Source organism: Fistularia commersonii, chromosome 24 (assembly GCF_037954325.1).
Source record: "Fistularia commersonii isolate RoL2024-O1a breed Wild chromosome 24, RoL_Fcom_v1.0, whole genome shotgun sequence".
Classification (NCBI taxonomy): Eukaryota; Metazoa; Chordata; class Actinopteri; order Syngnathiformes; family Fistulariidae; genus Fistularia; species Fistularia commersonii.
The window spans coordinates 1,142,916-1,165,829 of NC_141307.1; positions in this window are offsets into that span (position 1 = coordinate 1,142,916).

Genomic DNA, 22,914 nt, shown 5'->3' on the forward strand with positions numbered 1-22,914 from the left:
TTCAAGTCTCCCTTTGCCAAATGAATCTAAGTGCAACTGTTTTTGATTTTTTTTTTTTCTTCCCCTAAGTGCTTTTTTCCTCTAAGTGTGACGTTATATAGGAGAAACCCGGATTTCCCTCTGTGACTGGTTAGCGCAGTGCCATAAGCCACTGACGCTGTATGTGATACCGCTGGTTCAAGTCCAGTACCAGTCACACAGCCACATCGGGTACCCGCCCGGTGGAAGGCCGACAACAGCCAGGTCGGGTCCCAACCCCGATACAAGGCCGACGTGGGGGAGTCAGGCGAAGCAAGGAGGAGGGCAGGAGGCAGACAGGCCGAGATAGGGAGGAGGGGGGGCCCCACTAACCAGGGCCCCCCGGGGGGACTTTGGGAGGAGCAAGAGGGGGGCATGTAAAGATGCACGGTAAAAACAAGCCTGCTATCAAATTTTTTTTTTTTGGGGGGGGTTTCCATCAACATAGGGACCCCAGACACACAGTTGGAGGGAGATGGATACTTTATTGATTTTCAGGAAAGATAAACATCAAACAAGATACAGGAAAAAGTATTTAAATTAAAATCAAGTTGGCTGCTAACTAAAGTTAGGAGAAACACATGATTAAAATACAAAAAAGCTTCAACACTTTGCTAACTTTACACAAAACTAGCCCCATGGCACTCTTAGGCGCTCACTGCACCTACAAGCACAAACACAACATTTAGCATTGCACTGTCAAACACCTTACAATTAAACACAAAGAAATCACAGAAAAATGTCACAACCCAACATCTTACTGACTTCAGTAAAGTCACTGCTGTTATTTTTTTAAACACAAAATAACATGACACAAAATTATCAAGAAAAATCAAAGACGTCGCTTACCATTCATTTGCCAAGCACTTGTATGTACATTTGTGGACTCAGAGGACAATCTGAAAAACACACATTCTCATCACACTTTGCAAAACAAACATGACAATGACATTCCATCAAGGCTTCTCTTACTGTCAAGTTTCTTTCTGGATGCAAATTCACAGTCTGCATTGAAATACAACAAACACTTCAGTAGCCAGTCATCTTTAGCAAGAAACAATTTGTATTATTGAGTCTATTATTGGTATATTAAGCCAAATTTTAGTTTGCCATTCAAATGGGAGCACCCAAAGGAACACATGCAATCCCAAGAGTTGTTTGACAAGACAGGATTACTTATTTCCTTCCAGAGACTACAAAGATATCGGATTGGAACCAGTACCCTTCTGTTTCAGTCAGGATCAGCCCACTGACACCAGATCTCACAACATGCACCAAATATTACACAAATGCACTGTGATCCTTCCCACCAAGCTGATTTGAAGTCTATATATGCAGTAACAGAACCTGAGTCCAACAGCTATAGATTTGAATAAATGGGAATATATCTTGCGGCCTTCAAAATCAAAGACCAGCTAGTAGAAGACAGTCCAAGAAACCACATGAATGTCAGAACATTTCAACCTACAAAAGTTGACCTCACGTGTACAAGATGTAGTCTACCTCCGCTCTTAAGTCACCTAGAAAATGTGTTCGGTTAAGCCATTTCCATCCTTTTTGCAAAGTCTACCACCATCTTTCCCTCCACAAACCTATGCCCAATATCAAATCACCACTTCATCTAACTCCCATCCTACCTACAGGTCATAGCCGCTAACATTGAGCATCACAGCTTTAAGTCGGACTTTTTCACCTTCAGAACATTCCTCAAAGTCCTCCATCAACACAACTCCAATTCTCTGCCTGTCAGCAAAACAAAATCTGCCAAGTATCTCGCTTTGCACCTGTTCTCCTGTACATCCACTTTCCTTTCCTCTCCTTGCACCCACAGCAGCCCAATTTCCAACGGTACCCTGTGGGCCATCAGCACCGATGGCAGTAGTTAACATGGGCCTTCTGTGTCACTTGTTTAACATGTCAAGTCGCATGTTTGGTTATGGCGCAAGTATCTGATGCAACCCTATGCACTCAGGGAGCCAAAATAGGAACAAAAGTATGCAGACAGGAGTTGCAAGAAAGCGTATTTATTAACACTGTGCAAAAACAATGGTACAAAGTGGAACGTCCTTGGCTCCAAAGCAGTTTGTGGCTTGAAAACCGCTGCCGCCTCCAAAAGCAATTCCCAGTTCAGAGACCACGCAGCACTCGCCGGCACCATCCAGGACCAATAGGGGACGGCAACTGGTTACCATTTACTAAACGCTCTCCGCGGCTCAGAACTACCTGCAACAGAGGGAAACAGTGCCAATTGAACAGATTAACAAACAGGTGCTGCAGTGAAACAGACGTACACCTCAGTGTTACAAAGCTGAGGGCTAGAGCTTCCTTCTCAATGAATCTAGTTTGAGACTCCGGAATTCAGAAAATTGTTTTCCTACAAGGAATGAACAGCCACTTTAACAATCTGACATGAACGGTGTGCAAAGTTACAACTCAAATCTTTGGACTAGTACAGCCGTTCCACAGTAGCCATCAGAAAAGAGCAAAACAAAACCAAGCAGAGCCTGTGTCATGTACCTGAAACGAAAAGCAAATACAACTGGAGCGTCACTAACAAAGATTTAATTAACTGTCCCAATCAAAACAAATCTAAGTTTCAGTAAAGACTAACTGAATCATGCTTACTGTCAATTAATTAGTCCTTAACACTGCAACAGAAAAACTTCAAGCATCTTATAAATTCTACCACAGACAAGACTGCAATTTAGAAACAATAAGTGTTGCAGTCAGATTCAACTAACTCATGCAACAAAAAGGTGAAAACTATTTGCGGAACCTTTTTGGGAGTAGAGGAGCAAAAACATTGCCGTAAAAAAAAAAAAAACAAGAAACTTCAGTCATGTGAAAACAGCCTTCCATTAGCAGCGCAAGCCAAAAACTGATGGGTCAATTTAGCGAGCACCGCAACCACACAAACACTGGTTCCTTCTTATCTTCCCCAATACTACGACACTTCTCCCCGGCATTGTCTCAATACACCCAAATGCCCCAAAAACAATTAGAAGAATAACTCACCGAAGATCCCAGTCCAAGAGCACAGCCCAAACTAATGCATCAGAGCTGAAAGACAAAACAAAAGTGTGCTTCCCCGGTCAACCAAGACCACACTGCACTCACCTGTCTCTCCCCCAGAGTCCTGGTGTTTCCTGGAAATGATGTCACGGCCAGTATAAAAAGCCCAGCGTCCTGGCAGGGACCAATAGGAGGCCGCATTTACTAAACGCTTTCACCTGCTGCACATGACCTGCAACATGGAGTAAGATCTGATCCACTGTATTCATCTCCAGAGGGGAAATTCCTTTTTTTCACACCAGTGTAAAAGTTATAAAGGAATAAAGTTGATCCGATCTTATGTGTTGTAGGAAATTCGCAGCAGGTGAAAGCGTTTAGTAAATGCTAATTGGTCGCGGCCTCCTATTGGTCCGTGCCAGGATGGCGGCCTTTTTATACCGGCCGTGATGTCATTTCCTGGCGATGCCGAGGCTCTGAGGAGAACCTGCTGAGTGCTGGATGGTCGCTTTCGGCTGTGGAATCGCAAGAGGTGTCTTGCACACGTTGAGTTGCTGCGCTTCATCTTAGTGTTGGAAGGTAAGAAGGAACCAGAGGTTGTGCTTCAATTTAACTTTTATTTACTGCCCATTTTTGGATCTTTGGAGGAACAAACACTGTTTTGCTTTTCTTTTTTTTCTGTCCAAGTAGGTGTTGCTGATTCGTCTCCTCTGATGGGCGATCGTGACCCCGTGCCTTCACAACAGACTCTTCAGGCTCGTCTGTCCGGAACGCAACGCTTGGCTTTCGTTTGGATCACCACCTCTGGATGTCAGTCGGTATGTTTGCATGATTCTCCTTTCAATGTATGTGAGGTGGAGAAACAGTTCGTTTTGGGAGGGTAGAGTGACACGAGTGGCCCTGAGACATTTGGACATTGCTATTGCAAACTGTCCTGAGTGACAAGATGCAGTCTTAGTATTCTGCATGAACTGCAACAGGGCTCAGAATCAGGCTGTGGGAAAAAAAAAATCAATACTGCCTAGGAGTTGGTACCAGAGGTGTAGGTGTTTGTTAAAGGGACAAGATAACATTTGTAGCATTTGACAGTTGGTGCACTTAGAAACTGCCATCATGAGAGCTGATGTTGCCAGAAGAGCTTAGAAAACCAAAATGATGTTTGGCTGTTTCTTGCCCCATGTCTGGCAATAAATGGGAGCAGCTCCCAAAAAGCTCTGGTTTTGTTTGATCTGCTGAGCTTTTGATAGCTACTGTGGAACGGCTGTATTAGCATGAGATTTGAGATGCAACTTCCTTTGCACAGCGCTTGTCTGCTTGTTAAAGTGGTGTCTGTTAACCTATGGAAGTGCTTTAGTGTTGTAACTCTTTGCAGTGCATGTCGGTTTCACTGTCTGTTCATCTGTGGCTCTGTTTCCCTCTGTATGTTGCAGGTAGTTCTGAGCAGCTGAGAGCATTTAGTAAATGGTAACCAGTTGCCGTCCCCTATTGGTCCTGGGCGACGCCAGATACCCTCTGGGAGCTGCACGCTCTCTGAACTGGGAATTTCTTTTGGAGGAGGCAGCGGTTGTCAAGCCACAAATTGCATAGGAGCCGAGGACTTTCTGCTTTGTACCATTGTTTTTGCAAATTTTGAATAAATACTCTTTCCTATAACTTGTGTCTGGATACTTTGGTTCCTCTTGTTTGGTCTCCCTGGCCTAGACGGACCTGATAAATGCCATTAATGAATGCACAAGTTGCATCAGAATAAACTTGTGCCATGAAAGGAAAGGTGGATGAGCAGGTGCAAAGCTAAAGACTTGGCAGAGTCAGTTGTACTGACAGGAAGTGACTTGGCGACACCTTGAGGAATGTTTTGGAGGTGAAAGTCAGGATTAATTCTGTAATGGAAGATGTGATGGGTAGGTTTGGTGTCCAGCATAGGCTTTAGTGAATCCATTTTATCAGGTGACTTAAGAGTGGAGGTAGACATCTTGTCTAAGAGTTCATCTGAGGTTCAGTGAGTAACTATTTTGCAGATTGAAATGTTCTCTGACATGCTTGTGGTTTCTTGGAACGTCGTCTACTAGCTGGTCTTTATGTGAATCTAGTCACTATATAGCTGTTGGACACAGGATGTAAAATCTGTCTCAAAGCAGGTTCTGCTCCTGCATAGATCAATATATATATATATATATATACTTCAAATCAGCTTGGCAGGAAGGATCCCAGTGCATTTGCTTCATATTTTGCACATGTTTATGTGGATTTATGTTTACCAGATCTGTCATCAGCAGGCTGATCTTCTGAACCAGAAGGGCACTGGTTCAAGTCCATGTATATAGTATATATCTTTGTAGTCTCTGTAAATAGAGAAGTAATTCTGTCTTATCTGTAAAACAGCTCAATGGATTTCACGTATTCCTCAGGATGCTCCTGTTTGAAGGGCAAACTAAAAATTGTCTTGATATACCAAAAGTAGACTCAATCTGGACATTCACAAATATTAGTCAAATATGTAAATTGTCACTAAAGATGTCTGGCCACTGAGGTGACTGTTGGGTTTCAATGCAGACTGTGAATTAGCATCCAGAAACAAGGTTGAAGGTAAAAGAAGCCTTGATGGAACGTCATTGTATTGTTTGTTTTGCAAAGTGTGATGAGAATCTGTGTTTTTCAGATTGTCCTGAGAGTGGAGAAATGTACATCCCAAGTGTTTGTAAATATAATGGTAAGTGATGTCTTGAATTGTTGTTGTTAATTTTGTATAATGTTTGTGTTAGGCACAATGTTAATTGATTACTGATATTTGTGTAGTTGAGGAGGTTTTCTTTGTATGCGTTGAAATGAAAGTATTGTTTGACAGTGCGTCACTAATTGTTGTTTGTGCTTGTTGCAGGTGTGGTGAGGCCAGAAGTTGTGCATGTAAGAGTGTGCACTCTGGCTAGCTTTGCAAAAATGAATAAAGTATGTATCCCCTCCAAGTGTGTGTGTGGGGCCCCTATGTGTAATTTTCCAAAAAGTAAAAATTTCTCTAGCAGGGCTGTTTCTACGGTGCTCGTCTGCCTGCCCCCCTCTCTCTACCCCCAAAGTCCCCCCGGGGGGCCCTGGTTAGTGGGGCCCCCCCTCCTCCCTATCTCGGCCTGTCTGCCTCCCGCCCTCCTCCTTGCTTCGCCTGACTCCCCCACGTCGGCCTTGTATCGGGGTTGGGACCCGACCTGGCTGTTGTCGGCCTTCCACCGGGCGGGTACCCGATGTGGCTGTGTGACTGGTACTGGACTTGAACCAGCGGTATCACATACAGCGTCAGTGGCTTATGGCACTGCGCTAACCAGTCACAGAGGGAAATCCGGGTTTCTCCTATATAACGTCACACTTAGAAGGAAAAAGCACTTAGGAAAAAAACAAATTGTACTTAGATACATTTGGCAAAGGGAGACTTGATGTAGGCAATATTGACCGACACTGGACTCGAACCAGCAGTTTCCACATGCAGTGTCGGCAGCTTATGGCACTGAGCTAACCAGTTAGTTTCATGTTTCTGGGTTTCACGTATACAGCCCTACTCTTAGAGAAAAGCACTTAGAAGGAAAAAAACTCTTAGGCAAGATGCAGAGCATGCTGTGTCAGGTAGAAAGTAAATAGGCAAAAGGACTTAGAAAAAAAAATCACCAAATGTCGATGAGACACTGAGCTTTCCGGTCAGGTGCAGAAATCCAGTTTGCATGTGTCTAACTTTACACTTAGAGAAAAATACTTAGGAAAAAAAATGGATGGCGCACTTAGGTTTTGAACCACATATTTGCCCTGATTTTGCACATGGATACTTTATTTTACTTTAGCATAAAAAAAACATTTTGCTAACTTTACACAAAACACTAAGGAGGGGGAAAAAAAGAATCACCAAATGTCATTTCTCCACACACAAATGTGTGCATGTATAAAAACATACCTGCAACCGTATTTTGTCGGTCTGGGAACGGAACCTTCTCCACCATGTGGACACTGACTCGTATATCCAGAAATCTCTGAATTCATGGAAAGGAAAAGATCAACTTGACAGAACCAGTCCTGAAGAGTTGTGTGTCAATAAATTGTCCGACTGGTGATTGATGCTTATGTGTGTTCTGGGTTTATTTGACCAAATCGGACGTTTCACTAATGATGGCACTTACATCGTTGTGGACCTTCAGGCTGTGATACAGTAAAGTTTATTTACATTTTGGTCCAAAAAATTGGGGTGTGTTTCCCCTTCACACACAGGTAGGGTCAAGTCAGTCTTCCTGCAGACTCTGGAGGGCCTGTGGATGCAATTTCATACAACAGCACCGCGACCCAGTCAGAGATCAGCATCTGCAGGTCTCGCCCTCATGTGGCGGTCGAGGTCTTCCTTCGGACGTGAGCGCCGACCACTGAGTTTCTCTCCCTGCAGCTTCCTTGCGACTCCAAGAAGGTTCACGACGAAGGCGCTGCGCTTGCAAGCCGTCTCCTTGTCCCGTACTTACCTGTAGGTTATAAACGCCCTTAAGTTTCTTTTCACGTCATTAAACACTGAAAGGATGAACTATACGGACTCATGTGTTCTTTGGCATCACATCTACATTTTAAATTTAGTTTCCCTGAACTAGCACACAAAGCTTCCACTGCTAACTGCTGCTTCAGCCCTTGGTTGGTGGTTTCAGGTGAGTGTGTTCTGAGGAGCAAGCTCAGAATTGAACTAAAATGGTTTTTTTCTTACAAGAAAAAAAAAGTGGAGCTTCAGCTGAAATTCAGAGAAACAATTCAGCTTTGCCAGAATAGTTTGCAGACAATGTGTCACGACATGGCGAGGCTGAGAGCCTCACTGGGACATTGATAGTTGCAGTGATGAAACAGCAGGTCAAAGTCAAACATCTGTGGAGGTCACTCCCCAGACTCCTCCATAGAGGACGTATCTGACGGCAACCAGAGCAACAGCCATCATGGCTTCCAATTCATCCATATTTTCCACTGAAAAGTCACTTCCTACTTTGGCTTCGCTGCATGTTTTGCAGAGCAGACGTTCAAGAACCGCATTGCTTTTACTTTGAGGGGACGCCATGATAAGGCGTTAGCATGTTAGCATCCAATTAACTCTGCCACACTTTTACTGTTCTATAGCGTGTACGGGCAGAGCAAGTACTGTCAATGCCGTGATGCGTAGCGTAATTGCATGGTATGATTGGCTGGACGCCAGGCAGAGTTACAGAAAAATGATACATAACTTATTCATTTGCGGTGCACTGAGTGTGCAGCTTAAAAACATGCAGACACATCGTGGTCATTTCTGACCAGTGAATGATTGAATTATTCTTAAGTTTGAATTAATCATAAACAGTCCAAAATGCAGACAAAAATACTGAAAGTCAATCTCAAAGTGAAGGATTTCCAAGTGCAATATTTAGAAGAAATACTGTAGATTATCTTTGCACTAAAGAGTCACTGCATCAGACTGAGTCAAACGTAGAAAAATGTTTAACAGGAAAAGGATAAACTAAAAAGCATTTTAAAAAAATAAAGTGACACTGATATCAGGGTGTACAAGTACACTTTATTTTCACAGCAGGAAAACTACAAGCATTTAAAATTGCAACAGGTAAAGACATTGCTAACTTTACACAAAAGTAAACCTATTGCACACACTACCTTGCTTGTGTTGGACAGGCTTCTTCTGGGGCTCAGGATCCTTGTCAGGACGCCTACAAGACCAAACACAACATTTATGGACGGCATCTGAAAGAACACTTTAGAAATGAATGCATTGATTTAACCACGGCCGTAACCTGACATGTAACTCCTGCAGCTCTGAGGCAGAGCCACTAACACTGAGCATCACATCTGCAGTTTCTACTTTCACCTCCAGAACATCACCTTAAGTCCTCCTTCAAGGGAACCCCAGTTCTCTTCTCATGAAGAACTGGTCCCAAACGGTCTTCAGGACTGCAAACAGATGAGCACAGGTACAAAGATCACTGGGGAGGAGAATCTGAAACTTATGGAAGCACTGAAGTCTGCAGCAACACTTGCATTGAAGACAAACAAGGACAATAACTCACCAGAGCTCTCAGGACACAAACACTCCAAACAAATGCATCAGATCTGAAAGACAAAACAAAAAGTAGTTTTTCATCACCAAAAAATGAAGGGGAAGAGAAGGAGGGAAAAAAAAAAAAAAAAAAAAAAAAAAAAAAAAAAAAAAAGCAGTAATTTCCCAGTGAACCTCAACCTCTCAGCTGGCTCTCCACAGAGATCAGGCGTCGCCCAAAATGACGCCAGTATAAAAAGCCCAGCGTCCTGGCAGGGACCAATAGGAGGCCGCATTTACTAAACGCTTTCACCTGCTGCACATGACCTGCAACATGGAGTAAGATCTGATCCACTGTATTCATCTCTAGAGGGGAAATTCCTTTTTTCACACCAGTGTAAAAGTTATAAAGGAATAAAGGAATAAAGTTGATCCGATCTTATGTGTTGTAGGAAATTCGCAGCAGGTGAAAGCGTTTAGTAAATGCTAATTGGTCGCGGCCTCCTATTGGTCCGTGCCGGGATGGCGGCCTTTTTATACCGGCCGTGATGTCATTTCCTGGCGATGCCGAGGCTCTGAGGAGAACCTGCTGAGTGCTGGATGGTCGCTTTCGGCTGTGGAATCGCAAGAGGTGTCTTGTACACATTGAGTTGCTGCGCTTCATCTTAGTGTTGGAAGGTAAGAAGGAACCAGAGGTTGTGCTTGACTTTTATTTACTGCATGATTTTTGCTGCCTTTTTCCTCCCCTTTTTTGGATCTTTGGAGGAACAAAGACTGTTTTGCTCTGCTGGGTTGTTTTTTTTCTTATTTCTGTCCAAGTAGGTGTTGCTGATTCGTCTCCTCTGATGGGCGATCGTGACCCCGTGCCTTCACAAGAGACTCTTCAGGCTCGTCTGTACGGAACGCAACGCTTGGCTTTCGTTTGGATCACCACCTCTGGATGTCAGTCGGTATGTTTGCATGATTCTCCTTTCAATGTATGTGAGGTGGAGAAACCGTTCATTTTGGGAGGGTAGAGTGACACGAGTGGCCCTGAGACATTTGGACATTGCTATTGCAAACTGTCCTGAGTGACAAGATGCAGTCTTAGTATTCTGCATGAACTGCAACAGGGCTCAGAATCAGGCTGTGGGAAAACCGGCAAAACTGCCTAGGAGGTGGTACCAGAGGTGTAGACAAAGTCTGATGTGTTTGTAAAAGTGACAGGATAACATTTGTAGCGTTTAAGAGTTGGTGCACTTAGAACCTGCCGATGTTGCTAGAAAAGCTTAGAAAACCAAAATCATGTTCTGCCGTTTGGCATATGTCCGGCAATAAATGGGAGCAGCTCCCGAAAAGCTCTGGTTTTGTTTAATCTGCTCAGCTTTTCTGGTAGCTACTGTGGAACGGCTGCATTAGCATGAGATTTGAGATACAACTTCCTTTGCACAGCGCTTGTCTGCTTGTTAAAGTGGCGTCTGTTAATCTATGGAAGTGCTTTAGTGTTGTAACTCTTTGCAGTGTATGTCGGTTTCACTGTCTGTTCATCTGTGGCTCTGTTTCCCTCTGTATGTTGCAGGTAGTTCTGAGCAGCTGAGAGCATTTAGTAAATGGGAACCAGTTGCCGTCCCCTATTGGTCCTGGGCGACGCCAGATACCCTCTGGGAGCTGCACGCTCTCTGAACTGGGGAATTGCTTTTGGAGGAGGCAGCGGTTGTCAAGCCACAAACTGCTTAGGAGCCGAGGACTTTCTGCTTTTTATCATTGTTTTTGCAAATTTTGAATAAATACTCTTTCCTGTAATTTGTGTCTGGATACTTTGGTTCCTCTTGTTTGGTCTCCCTGGCCTAGATGGACCTGACAAGTGCCATTAATAAATGCACAAGTTGCATCAGTATTAACCTTGGACCAGTTAGTGCCGATAGCATACAGGGTGCCAAAGGAAATTGGACTGCTGTGGGTTCAAGGAGTGTGGAAGGAAAGGAAAGTCGCTGTCAGGAAGGGAGTTGGAGTTACCTTTATGGAGGACTTTGAGGAATGTTCTGGAGGTGACCTAGCAGACTTGAGTCTGAAATTGAAGACGTGATGGGAGTTAGATGAAGTGGTGGGTAGGTTTGGTATCCAGCATAGACTTTAGTAAATACATTCTATTAAGATGACTCATGAGCAGAGGTAGACGACCTCTTGTATATGTGAATGAAATGTTGTCGACATGCTTGCAGTTTCTTGGAACGTCGTCTACTAGCTGGTCTTTATGTGAATCTAGTCACTATATAGCTGTTGGACACAGGATGTAAAATCTGTCTCAAAGCAGGTTCTGCTCCTGCATAGATCAATATATATATACTTCAAATCAGCTTGGCAGGAAGGATCCCAGTGCATTTGCTTCATATTGCACATGTTTATGTAGATTTATGTTTACCAGATCAGGCATCAGTGGGCTGATTTTCTGAAACAGAAGGACACTGGTTCAAGTCCATGTATATAGTATATATATTTGTAGTCTCTGTAAATAGAGAAGTAATTCTGTCTTATCTGTAAAACAGCTCAATGGATTGCATGTATTCCTCAGAATGCTCCTGTTTGACTGAAGGGCAAACTAAAAATTGTCTTGATATACCAAAAGTAGAGTCAATCTGGACATTCACAAATATTAAATAGTGAATAATACAATTTGTCACTAAAGATGTCTGGCCACTGAGGTGACTGTTGGGTTTCAATGCAGACTGTGAATTAGCATCCATAAACAAGGTTGAAGGTAAAAGAAGGCTTGATGGAACGTCATTGTATTGTTTGTTTTGCAAAGTGTGATGAGAATCTGTGTTTTTCAGATTGTCCTGAGAGTGGAGAAATGTACATCCCAAGTGTTTGTAAATATAATGGTAAGTGATGTCTTGAATTGTTGTTGTTAATTTTGTATAATGTTTGTGTTAGGCACAATGTTAATTGATTACTGATATTTGTGTAGTTGAGGAGGTTTTCTTTGTATGTGTTGAAATGAAAGTATTGTTTGACAGTGCATCTCTAATTGTTGTTTGTGCTTGTTGCAGGTGTGGTGAGGCCAGAAGTTGTGCATGTAAGAGTGTGCACTCTGGCTAGCTTTGCAAAAATGAATAAAGTATGTATCCCCTCCAAGTGTGTGTGTGGGGCCCCTATGTGTAATTTTCCAAAAAGTAAAAATTTCTCTAGCAGGGCTGTTTCTACGGTGCTCGTCTGCCTGCCCCCCTCTCTCTACCCCCAAAGTCCCCCCGGGGGGCCCTGGTTAGTGGGGCCCCCCCTCCTCCCTATCTCGGCCTGTCTGCCTCCCGCCCTCCTCCTTGCTTCGCCTGACTCCCCCACGTCGGCCTTGTATCGGGGTTGGGACCCGACCTGGCTGTTGTCGGCCTTCCACCGGGCGGGTACCCGATGTGGCTGTGTGACTGGTACTGGACTTGAACCAGCGGTATCACATACAGCGTCAGTGGCTTATGGCACTGCGCTAACCAGTCACAGAGGGAAATCCGGGTTTCTCCTATATAACGTCACACTTAGAGGGAAAAAGCACTTAGGAAAAAAAAAAATTGTACTTAGATACATTTGGCAAAGGGAGACTTGATGTAGGCAATATTGACCGACACTGGACTCGAACCAGCAGTTTCCAAATGCAGTGTCGGCAGCTTATGGCACTGAGCTAACCAGTTAGTTTCGCATTTTCGGGTTTCACGTATACAACCCTACTCTTAGAGAAAAGCACTTAGAAGGAAAAAAAAAATCTCTTTGGCAGAGGCAGAGCATGCTGTGTCAGGTAAAAAGTAAATAGGAAAAAGGACTTAGGATTTGATTCAGAAAACACTTGGAAAAAAAAAAATCAGCAAATGTCGATGAGACACTGAGCTTTCCGGTCAGGTGCAGAAATCCAGTTTGCATGTGTCTAACTTTACACTTAGAGAAAAATACTTAGGAAAAAAAAAGGATGAAGCACTTAGGTTTTGAGCCACATATTTGCCCTGATTTTCCACATGGATACTTTATTTTACTTTAGCATAAAAAAACATTTTGCTAACTTTACACAAAACACTAAGGAGGGGGAAAAAAAGAATCACCAAATGTCATTTCTCCACACACAAATGTGTGCACGTATAAAAACATACCTGCAACCGTATTTTGTCGGTCTGGGAACGGAACCTTCTCCACCATGTGGACACTGACTTGTATATCCAGAAATCTCTGAATTCATGGAAAGGAAAAGATCAACTTTACAGAATCAGTCCTGAAGAGTTGTGTGTCAATAAATTGTCCGACTGGTGATTGATGCTCATGTGTGTTCTGGGTTTATTGGACAGAATCAGACGTTTCACTAATGATGGCACTTCCATCTATGTGGACCTTCAGGCTGTGATACAGTAAAGTTTATTTACATTTTGGTCCAAAAAATTGGGGTGTGTTTCCCCTTCACACCCAGGTAGGGTCAAGTTGTCTTCCTGCTCCTGCAGATACAATTTCATACAACAGAACAGCGACCCAGTCAGAGATCAGCATCTGCAGGTCTTGGTCTCCCGCTGTATGTATCCCTTGTGGCGGTCGAGTTCCTTCGGACGTGAGCGCCGACCACTGAGTTTCTCTCCCTGCAGCTTCCTTGCGAATCCATAAAGTTTCATGACGAAGGCGCCGCGCTTGTGAACCCAGAACTTACCTGTAGGTAATAAACTATACTGACTCATGGAGTTCTTTAGCATCCATACACACATTTTAAATTAGGATTCTTGAACTAATTTCGGCTAAGTTTAGCCCTCAGCTGGTGGTTTCAGAAGTTCAGGTGAGCGTGCTCCCGAGGAGCAACTCCATTCAAAATAGGCTCTTTCACGACGGAGGAGCTTCAGCTGAAAGAAACAATTCAGCTTTGCCAGAATAGTTTGCAGACAATGAGTCCACGACACGGCGAGGCTGAGAGCCTCACTGGGACAAAGATATTTGCAGTGAAGAAACAGTCAAAGTCAAACATCTCAATGGAGGTCACCCTGACTCCTCCATAGAGGACGTATCCGACGGCAACCAGAACAGCCATCATGGCTTCCATTTCGTCCATATTTTCCACTGGAAAAGTCACTTCCTACTTTGGCTTCGCTGCATGTTTTGCAGAGCAGACGTTCAAGAACCACATTGCTTTTACTTTGGTGAGGAGATGCCATGATAAGGCGTTAGCATGTTAGCATCAAATTAACACTACCACACTTTTACTGTTAGAGCGTGTACGGGCCGAGCATGATGCAGAAAAAAGGTTAAATATCTAATTTGCAGTGTGCAGCTTAAAAACATGCAGACACATCCTGGTCATTTCTGACCAGTCAATGAACGATTGAACTTTGAATCAAACAGGCCAAAATGCAGACGGAAATCTTTCACTTTGAGATTGACTTGCAGTGTTTCTAAGTGCAATATTTAGAAGAAACACTGTAGATTATCTTTGCACTAAAGAGTCACTGCGTCAGACTCTGAGTCAAACGTAGAAAAAGGTTTAACAGGAAAAGGATAAACTAAAAAGGATTTTAAAAAATAAAGTGACACTGATATCAGGGTGTACAAGTACACTTTATTTTCACAGCAGGAAAACTACAAGCATTTAAAATTGCAACAGGTAAAGACAAACATTTTGCTAACTTTACACAAAAGTAAACCTATTGTACACACTACCTTGCTTGTGTTGGACAGGCTTCTTCTGGGGCTCAGGATCCTTGTCAGGACGCCTACAAGACCAAACACAACATTTATGGACGGCGTCTGAAAGAACACTTTAGAATTAAATACATTGATTTAACCACGGCCGTAACCTGACATGTAACTCCTGCAGCTCTGAGGCAGAGCCACTAACACTGAGCATCACATCTGCAGTTTCTACTTTCACCTCCAGAACATCACCTTAAGTCCTCCTTCAAGGAACTCCAGTTCTCTTCTCATGAACAAAGAACCAGTCACAAACAGTCTCCATGAGCCTAAACAGATGAGCACAGGTACAAAGATCACCAGAGGTCAGAAACATATTTAAGCATATTTTCATTTAATAAAAAAAAAAGTGTAAGTGCCAACTTACCCAATGAGGAAGCAAACACAGCAACCACACACTCTGGTCTCTTCTTACCTTCGGACACAAAAATAAACCTCAAATATCTTCTGAATCTTCTCCCTGGCTTTGCTTCAATCAGCCCAATTCCAAATAAAAAATAAGGAACAAACACTCACCAGAGACCACAGGACACGAAAACACTCCAAACAAATGCATCAGATCTGAAAGACAAGACAAACATCTGCATTTTTTTTTTCTTTTTCAACACAAAACCCCAGCAATTTCCCAGTGAACCTCAACCTCTCAGCTGGCTCTCCACAGAGATCAGGCGTCGCCCAAAATGACGCCAGTATAAAAAGCCCAGCGTCCTGGCAGGGACCAATAGGAGGCCGCATTTACTAAACGCTTTCACCTGCTGCACATGACCTGCAACATGGAGTAAGATCTGATCCACTGTATTCATCTCCAGAGGGGAAATTCCTTTTTTCACACCAGTGTAAAAGTTATAAAGGAATAAAGTTGATCCGATCTTATGTGTTGTAGGAAATTCGCAGCAGGTGAAAGCGTTTAGTAAATGCTAATTGGTCGCGGCCTCCTATTGGTCCGTGCCAGGATGGCAGCCTTTTTATACCGGCCGTGATGTCATTTCCTGGCGATGCCGAGGCTCTGAGGAGAACCTGCTGAGTGCTGGATGGTCGCTTTCGGCTGTGGAATCGCAAGAGGTGTCTTGCACACATTGAGTTGCTGCGCTTCATCTTAGTGTTGGAAGGTAAGAAGGAACCAGAGGTTGTGCTTCAATTTAACTTTTATTTACTGCCCATTTTTGGATCTTTGGAGGAACAAAAACTGTTTTGCTCTTATTTCTGTCCAAGTAGGTGTTGCTGATTCGTCTCCTCTGATGGGCGATCGTGACCCCGTGCCTTCACAAGAGACTCCTCAGGCTCGTCTGTCCGGAACGCAACGCTTGGCTTTCGTTTGGATCACCACCTCTGGATGTCAGTCGGTATGTTTGCATGATTCTCCTTTCAATGTATGTGAGGTGGAGAAACCGTTCATTTTGAGAGGGTAGAGTGACACGAGTGGCCCTGAGACATTTGGACATTGCTATTGCAAACTGTCCTGAGTGACAAGATGCAGTCTTCGTATTCTGCATGAACTGCAACAGGGCTCAGAATCAGGCTGTGGGAAAAAAAAATCAATACTGCCTAGGAGGTGGTACCAGAGGTGTAGGTGTTTGTTAAAGGGACAAGATAACATTTGTAGCATTTGACAGTTGGTGCACTTAGAAACTGCCATCATGAGAGCTGATGTTGCCAGAAGAGCTTAGAAAACCAAAATGATGTCTGGCTGTTTCTTGCCCCATGTCTGGCAATAAATGGGAGCAGCTCCCAAAAAGCTCTGGTTTTGTTTGATCTGCTCAGCTTTTCTGATAGCTACTGTAGAACGGCTGTATTAGCATGAGATTTGAGATGCAACTTCCTTTGCACAGCGCTTGTCTGCTTGTTAAAGTGGTGTCTGTTAATCTATGGAAGTGCTTTAGTGTTGTAACTCTTTGCAGTGCATGTCGGTTTCACTGTCTGTTCATCTGTGGCTCTGTTTCCCTCTGTATGTTGCAGGTAGTTCTGAGCAGCTGAGAGCATTTAGTAAATGGTAACCAGTTGCCGTCCCCTATTGGTCCTGGGCGACGCCAGATACCCTCTGGGAGCTGCACGCTCTCTGAACTGGGAATTGCTTTTGGAGGAGGCAGCGGTTGTCAAGCCACAAACTGCTTAGGAGCCGAGGACTTTCTGCTTTGTACCATTGTTTTTGCAAATTTTGAATAAATACTCTTTCCTATAACTTGTGTCTGGATACTTCCGTTCCTCTTGTTTGGTCTCCCTGGCCTAGACGGACCTGATAAATGCCATGAATGAATGCACAAGTTGCATCAGACATAACTTGTGCCATAAGAGGAAAGGTGGATGAGCAGGTGCAAAGCTAAAGACTTGGCAGAGTCAGTTGTACTGACAGGAAGTGACTTGGCGACACCTTGAGGAATGTTTTGGAGGTGAAAGTCAGGCTTAATTCTGTAATGGAAGATGTGGTGGGTAGGTTTGGTGTCCACCATAGGCTTTCCTGAATAAATTTATAAGGTGACTCAAGAGCAGAGGTAGACCTCTTGTATAGGAGTTCATCTGAAGATGAGTGAGGAACTATTTTGCAGATTGAAATGTTCTCTGCAGTTTCTTGGAATGTCTTTATGTGAATCTATTCAGCTGTTGGACACAGGATGTAAAATCTGGCTCAAAGCAGGTTCTGTCCCTGCACAATCAATATATATATATACTTCAAATCAGCTTGGTGTGAAGGATCCCAGTCCATTTGCTTCATATTGCAAATGTTTATGTGGATTTATGTTTACCAGATCTGGCTGATCTTCTGAAAGAGAAGGGCACTGGTTCAAGTCCATGTATATAGAATATATCTTTGTAGTCTGTAAATAGAGAAGTAATTCTGTCTTATCTCTAAAACAGCTCAATGGATTGCATGTATTCCTCAGGACGCTCCTGTTTGACTGAAGGGCAAATTAAAAATTGTCTTGCTATACCAAAAGTAGACTCAATCTGGACATTCACAAATATTAAATAGTGAATAATACAAATTGTCACTAAAGATGTCTGGCCACTGAGGTGACTGTTGGGTTTCAATGCAGACTGTGAATTATCATCCAGAAACAGGGTTGAAGGTAAAAGAAGGCTTGATGGAACGTCATTGTATTGTTTGTTTTGCAAAGTGTGACGAGAATCTGTGTTTTTCAGATTGTCCTGAGAGTGGAGAAATGTACATCCCAAGTGTTTGTAAATATAATGGTAAGTGATGTCTTGAAATATTCTTGTACATTTTGTATAATGTTTGTGTTAGGCACAATGTTAATTGATTACTGATATTTGTGTAGTTGAGGAGGTTTTCTTTGTATGTGTTGAAATGAAAGTATTGTGTGACAGTGCATCACTAATTGTTGTTTGTGCTTGTTGCAGGTGTGGTGAGGCCAGAAGTTGTGCATGTAAGAGTGATGTGCACTCTGGCTAGCTTTGCAAAAATGAATAAAGTATGTATCCCCTCCAAATGTGTGTGTGTGTGTGGGCCCCTATGTGTAATTTTCCAAAAATGTAAAATTTAGAAATTTCTCTAGCAGGGCTGTTTCTACGGTGCTCGTCTGCCTGCCCCCCTCTCTCTACCCCCAAAGTCCCCCCGGGGGGCCCTGGTTAGTGGGGCCCCCCCTCCTCCCTATCTCGGCCTGTCTGCCTCCCGCCCTCCTCCTTGCTTCGCCTGACTCCCCCACGTCGGCCTTGTATCGGGGTTGGGACCCGACCTGGCTGTTGTCGGCCTTCCACCGGGCGGGTACCCGATGTGGCTGTGTGACTGGTACTGGACTTGAACCAGCGGTATCACATACAGCGTCAGTGGCTTATGGCACTGCGCTAACCAGTCACAGAGGGAAATCCGGGTTTCTCCTACATAACGTCACACTTAGAGGAAAAAAGCACTTAGAAAAAAATTGTACTCAGATATATTTGGCAAAGAGAGACTTGATATAGGCAATATTGACCCGTGCTGGACTCGAACCAGCAGTTTCCACATGCAGTGTCAGCAGCTTATGGCACTGAACTAACCAGTTAGGTTCGCATTTTCGGGTTTCACCTATACAGCCCTGCTCTTAGAGAAAAGCACTTAGAAGGAAAAACTCTTAGGCAAGATGCAGAGCATGCTGTGTCAGGTAGAAAGTAAATAGGCAAAAGGACTTAGGTTTTGATTCAGAAAACACTTGGAAAAAAAAAAAAATCACCAAATGTCGATGAGACACTGAGCTTTCCGGTCAGGTGCAGAAATTCAGGTTGAATGTGTCTAACTTTACACTTAGAGAAAAATACTTAGGAAAAAAAAAGGATGAAGCACTTAGGTTTTGAGCCACATATTTGCCCTGATTTTCCACATGGATACTTTATTTTACTTTAGCATAAAAAAACGTTTTGCTAACTTTACACAAAACACTAAGGAGGGGGAAAAAAAGAATCACCAAATGTCATTTCTCCACACACAAATGTGTGCACGTATAAAAACATACCTGCAACCGTATTTTGTCGGTCTGGGAACGGAACCTTCTCCACCATGTGGACACTGACTTGTATATCCAGAAATCTCTGAATTCATGGAAAGGAAAAGATCAACTTTACAGAATCAGTCCTGAAGAGTTGTGTGTCAATAAATTGTCCGACTGGTGATTGATGCTCATGTGTGTTCTGGGTTTATTGGACAGAATCAGACGTTTCACTAATGATGGCACTTCCATCTATGTGGACCTTCAGGCTGTGATACAGTAAAGTTTATTTACATTTTGGTCCAAAAAATTGGGGTGTGTTTCCCCTTCACACCCAGGTAGGGTCAAGTTGTCTTCCTGCTCCTGCAGATACAATTTCATACAACAGAACAGCGACCCAGTCAGAGATCAGCATCTGCAGGTCTTGGTCTCCCGCTGTATGTATCCCTTGTGGCGGTCGAGTTCCTTCGGACGTGAGCGCCGACCACTGAGTTTCTCTCCCTGCAGCTTCCTTGCGAATCCATAAAGTTTCATGACGAAGGCGCCGCGCTTGTGAACCCAGAACTTACCTGTAGGTAATAAACTATACTGACTCATGGAGTTCTTTAGCATCCATACACACATTTTAAATTAGGATTCTTGAACTAATTTCGGCTAAGTTTAGCCCTCAGCTGGTGGTTTCAGAAGTTCAGGTGAGCGTGCTCCCGAGGAGCAACTCCATTCAAAATAGGCTCTTTCACGACGGAGGAGCTTCAGCTGAAAGAAACAATTCAGCTTTGCCAGAATAGTTTGCAGACAATGAGTCCACGACACGGCGAGGCTGAGAGCCTCACTGGGACAAAGATATTTGCAGTGAAGAAACAGTCAAAGTCAAACATCTCAATGGAGGTCACCCTGACTCCTCCATAGAGGACGTATCCGACGGCAACCAGAACAGCCATCATGGCTTCCATTTCGTCCATATTTTCCACTGGAAAAGTCACTTCCTACTTTGGCTTCGCTGCATGTTTTGCAGAGCAGACGTTCAAGAACCGCATTGCTTTTACTTTGGTGAGGAGATGCCATGATAAGGCGTTAGCATGTTAGCATCAAATTAACACTACCACACTTTTACTGTTAGAGCGTGTACGGGCCGAGCATGATGCAGAAAAAAGGTTAAATATCTAATTTGCAGTGTGCAGCTTAAAAACATGCAGACACATCCTGGTCATTTCTGACCAGTCAATGAACGATTGAACTTTGAATCAAACAGGCCAAAATGCAGACGGAAATCTTTCACTTTGAGATTGACTTGCAGTGTTTCTAAGTGCAATATTTAGAAGAAACACTGTAGATTATCTTTGCACTAAAGAGTCACTGCGTCAGACTCTGAGTCAAACGTAGAAAAAGGTTTAACAGGAAAAGGATAAACTAAAAAGGATTTTAAAAAATAAAGTGACACTGATATCAGGGTGTACAAGTACACTTTATTTTCACAGCAGGAAAACTACAAGCATTTAAAATTGCAACAGGTAAAGACAAACATTTTGCTAACTTTACACAAAAGTAAACCTATTGTACACACTACCTTGCTTGTGTTGGACAGGCTTCTTCTGGGGCTCAGGATCCTTGTCAGGACGCCTACAAGACCAAACACAACATTTATGGACGGCGTCTGAAAGAACACTTTAGAATTAAATACATTGATTTAACCACGGCCGTAACCTGACATGTAACTCCTGCAGCTCTGAGGCAGAGCCACTAACACTGAGCATCACATCTGCAGTTTCTACTTTCACCTCCAGAACATCACCTTAAGTCCTCCTTCAAGGAACTCCAGTTCTCTTCTCATGAACAAAGAACCAGTCACAAACAGTCTCCATGAGCCTAAACAGATGAGCACAGGTACAAAGATCACCAGAGGTCAGAAACATATTTAAGCATATTTTCATTTAATAAAAAAAAAAGTGTAAGTGCCAACTTACCCAATGAGGAAGCAAACACAGCAACCACACACTCTGGTCTCTTCTTACCTTCGGACACAAAAATAAACCTCAAATATCTTCTGAATCTTCTCCCTGGCTTTGCTTCAATCAGCCCAATTCCAAATAAAAAATAAGGAACAAACACTCACCAGAGACCACAGGACACGAAAACACTCCAAACAAATGCATCAGATCTGAAAGACAAGACAAACATCTGCATTTTTTTTTTCTTTTTCAACACAAAACCCCAGCAATTTCCCAGTGAACCTCAACCTCTCAGCTGGCTCTCCACAGAGATCAGGCGTCGCCCAAAATGACGCCAGTATAAAAAGCCCAGCGTCCTGGCAGGGACCAATAGGAGGCCGCATTTACTAAACGCTTTCACCTGCTGCACATGACCTGCAACATGGAGTAAGATCTGATCCACTGTATTCATCTCCAGAGGGGAAATTCCTTTTTTCACACCAGTGTAAAAGTTATAAAGGAATAAAGTTGATCCGATCTTATGTGTTGTAGGAAATTCGCAGCAGGTGAAAGCGTTTAGTAAATGCTAATTGGTCGCGGCCTCCTATTGGTCCGTGCCAGGATGGCAGCCTTTTTATACCGGCCGTGATGTCATTTCCTGGCGATGCCGAGGCTCTGAGGAGAACCTGCTGAGTGCTGGATGGTCGCTTTCGGCTGTGGAATCGCAAGAGGTGTCTTGCACACATTGAGTTGCTGCGCTTCATCTTAGTGTTGGAAGGTAAGAAGGAACCAGAGGTTGTGCTTCAATTTAACTTTTATTTACTGCCCATTTTTGGATCTTTGGAGGAACAAAAACTGTTTTGCTCTTATTTCTGTCCAAGTAGGTGTTGCTGATTCGTCTCCTCTGATGGGCGATCGTGACCCCGTGCCTTCACAAGAGACTCCTCAGGCTCGTCTGTCCGGAACGCAACGCTTGGCTTTCGTTTGGATCACCACCTCTGGATGTCAGTCGGTATGTTTGCATGATTCTCCTTTCAATGTATGTGAGGTGGAGAAACCGTTCATTTTGAGAGGGTAGAGTGACACGAGTGGCCCTGAGACATTTGGACATTGCTATTGCAAACTGTCCTGAGTGACAAGATGCAGTCTTCGTATTCTGCATGAACTGCAACAGGGCTCAGAATCAGGCTGTGGGAAAAAAAAATCAATACTGCCTAGGAGGTGGTACCAGAGGTGTAGGTGTTTGTTAAAGGGACAAGATAACATTTGTAGCATTTGACAGTTGGTGCACTTAGAAACTGCCATCATGAGAGCTGATGTTGCCAGAAGAGCTTAGAAAACCAAAATGATGTCTGGCTGTTTCTTGCCCCATGTCTGGCAATAAATGGGAGCAGCTCCCAAAAAGCTCTGGTTTTGTTTGATCTGCTCAGCTTTTCTGATAGCTACTGTAGAACGGCTGTATTAGCATGAGATTTGAGATGCAACTTCCTTTGCACAGCGCTTGTCTGCTTGTTAAAGTGGTGTCTGTTAATCTATGGAAGTGCTTTAGTGTTGTAACTCTTTGCAGTGCATGTCGGTTTCACTGTCTGTTCATCTGTGGCTCTGTTTCCCTCTGTATGTTGCAGGTAGTTCTGAGCAGCTGAGAGCATTTAGTAAATGGTAACCAGTTGCCGTCCCCTATTGGTCCTGGGCGACGCCAGATACCCTCTGGGAGCTGCACGCTCTCTGAACTGGGAATTGCTTTTGGAGGAGGCAGCGGTTGTCAAGCCACAAACTGCTTAGGAGCCGAGGACTTTCTGCTTTGTACCATTGTTTTTGCAAATTTTGAATAAATACTCTT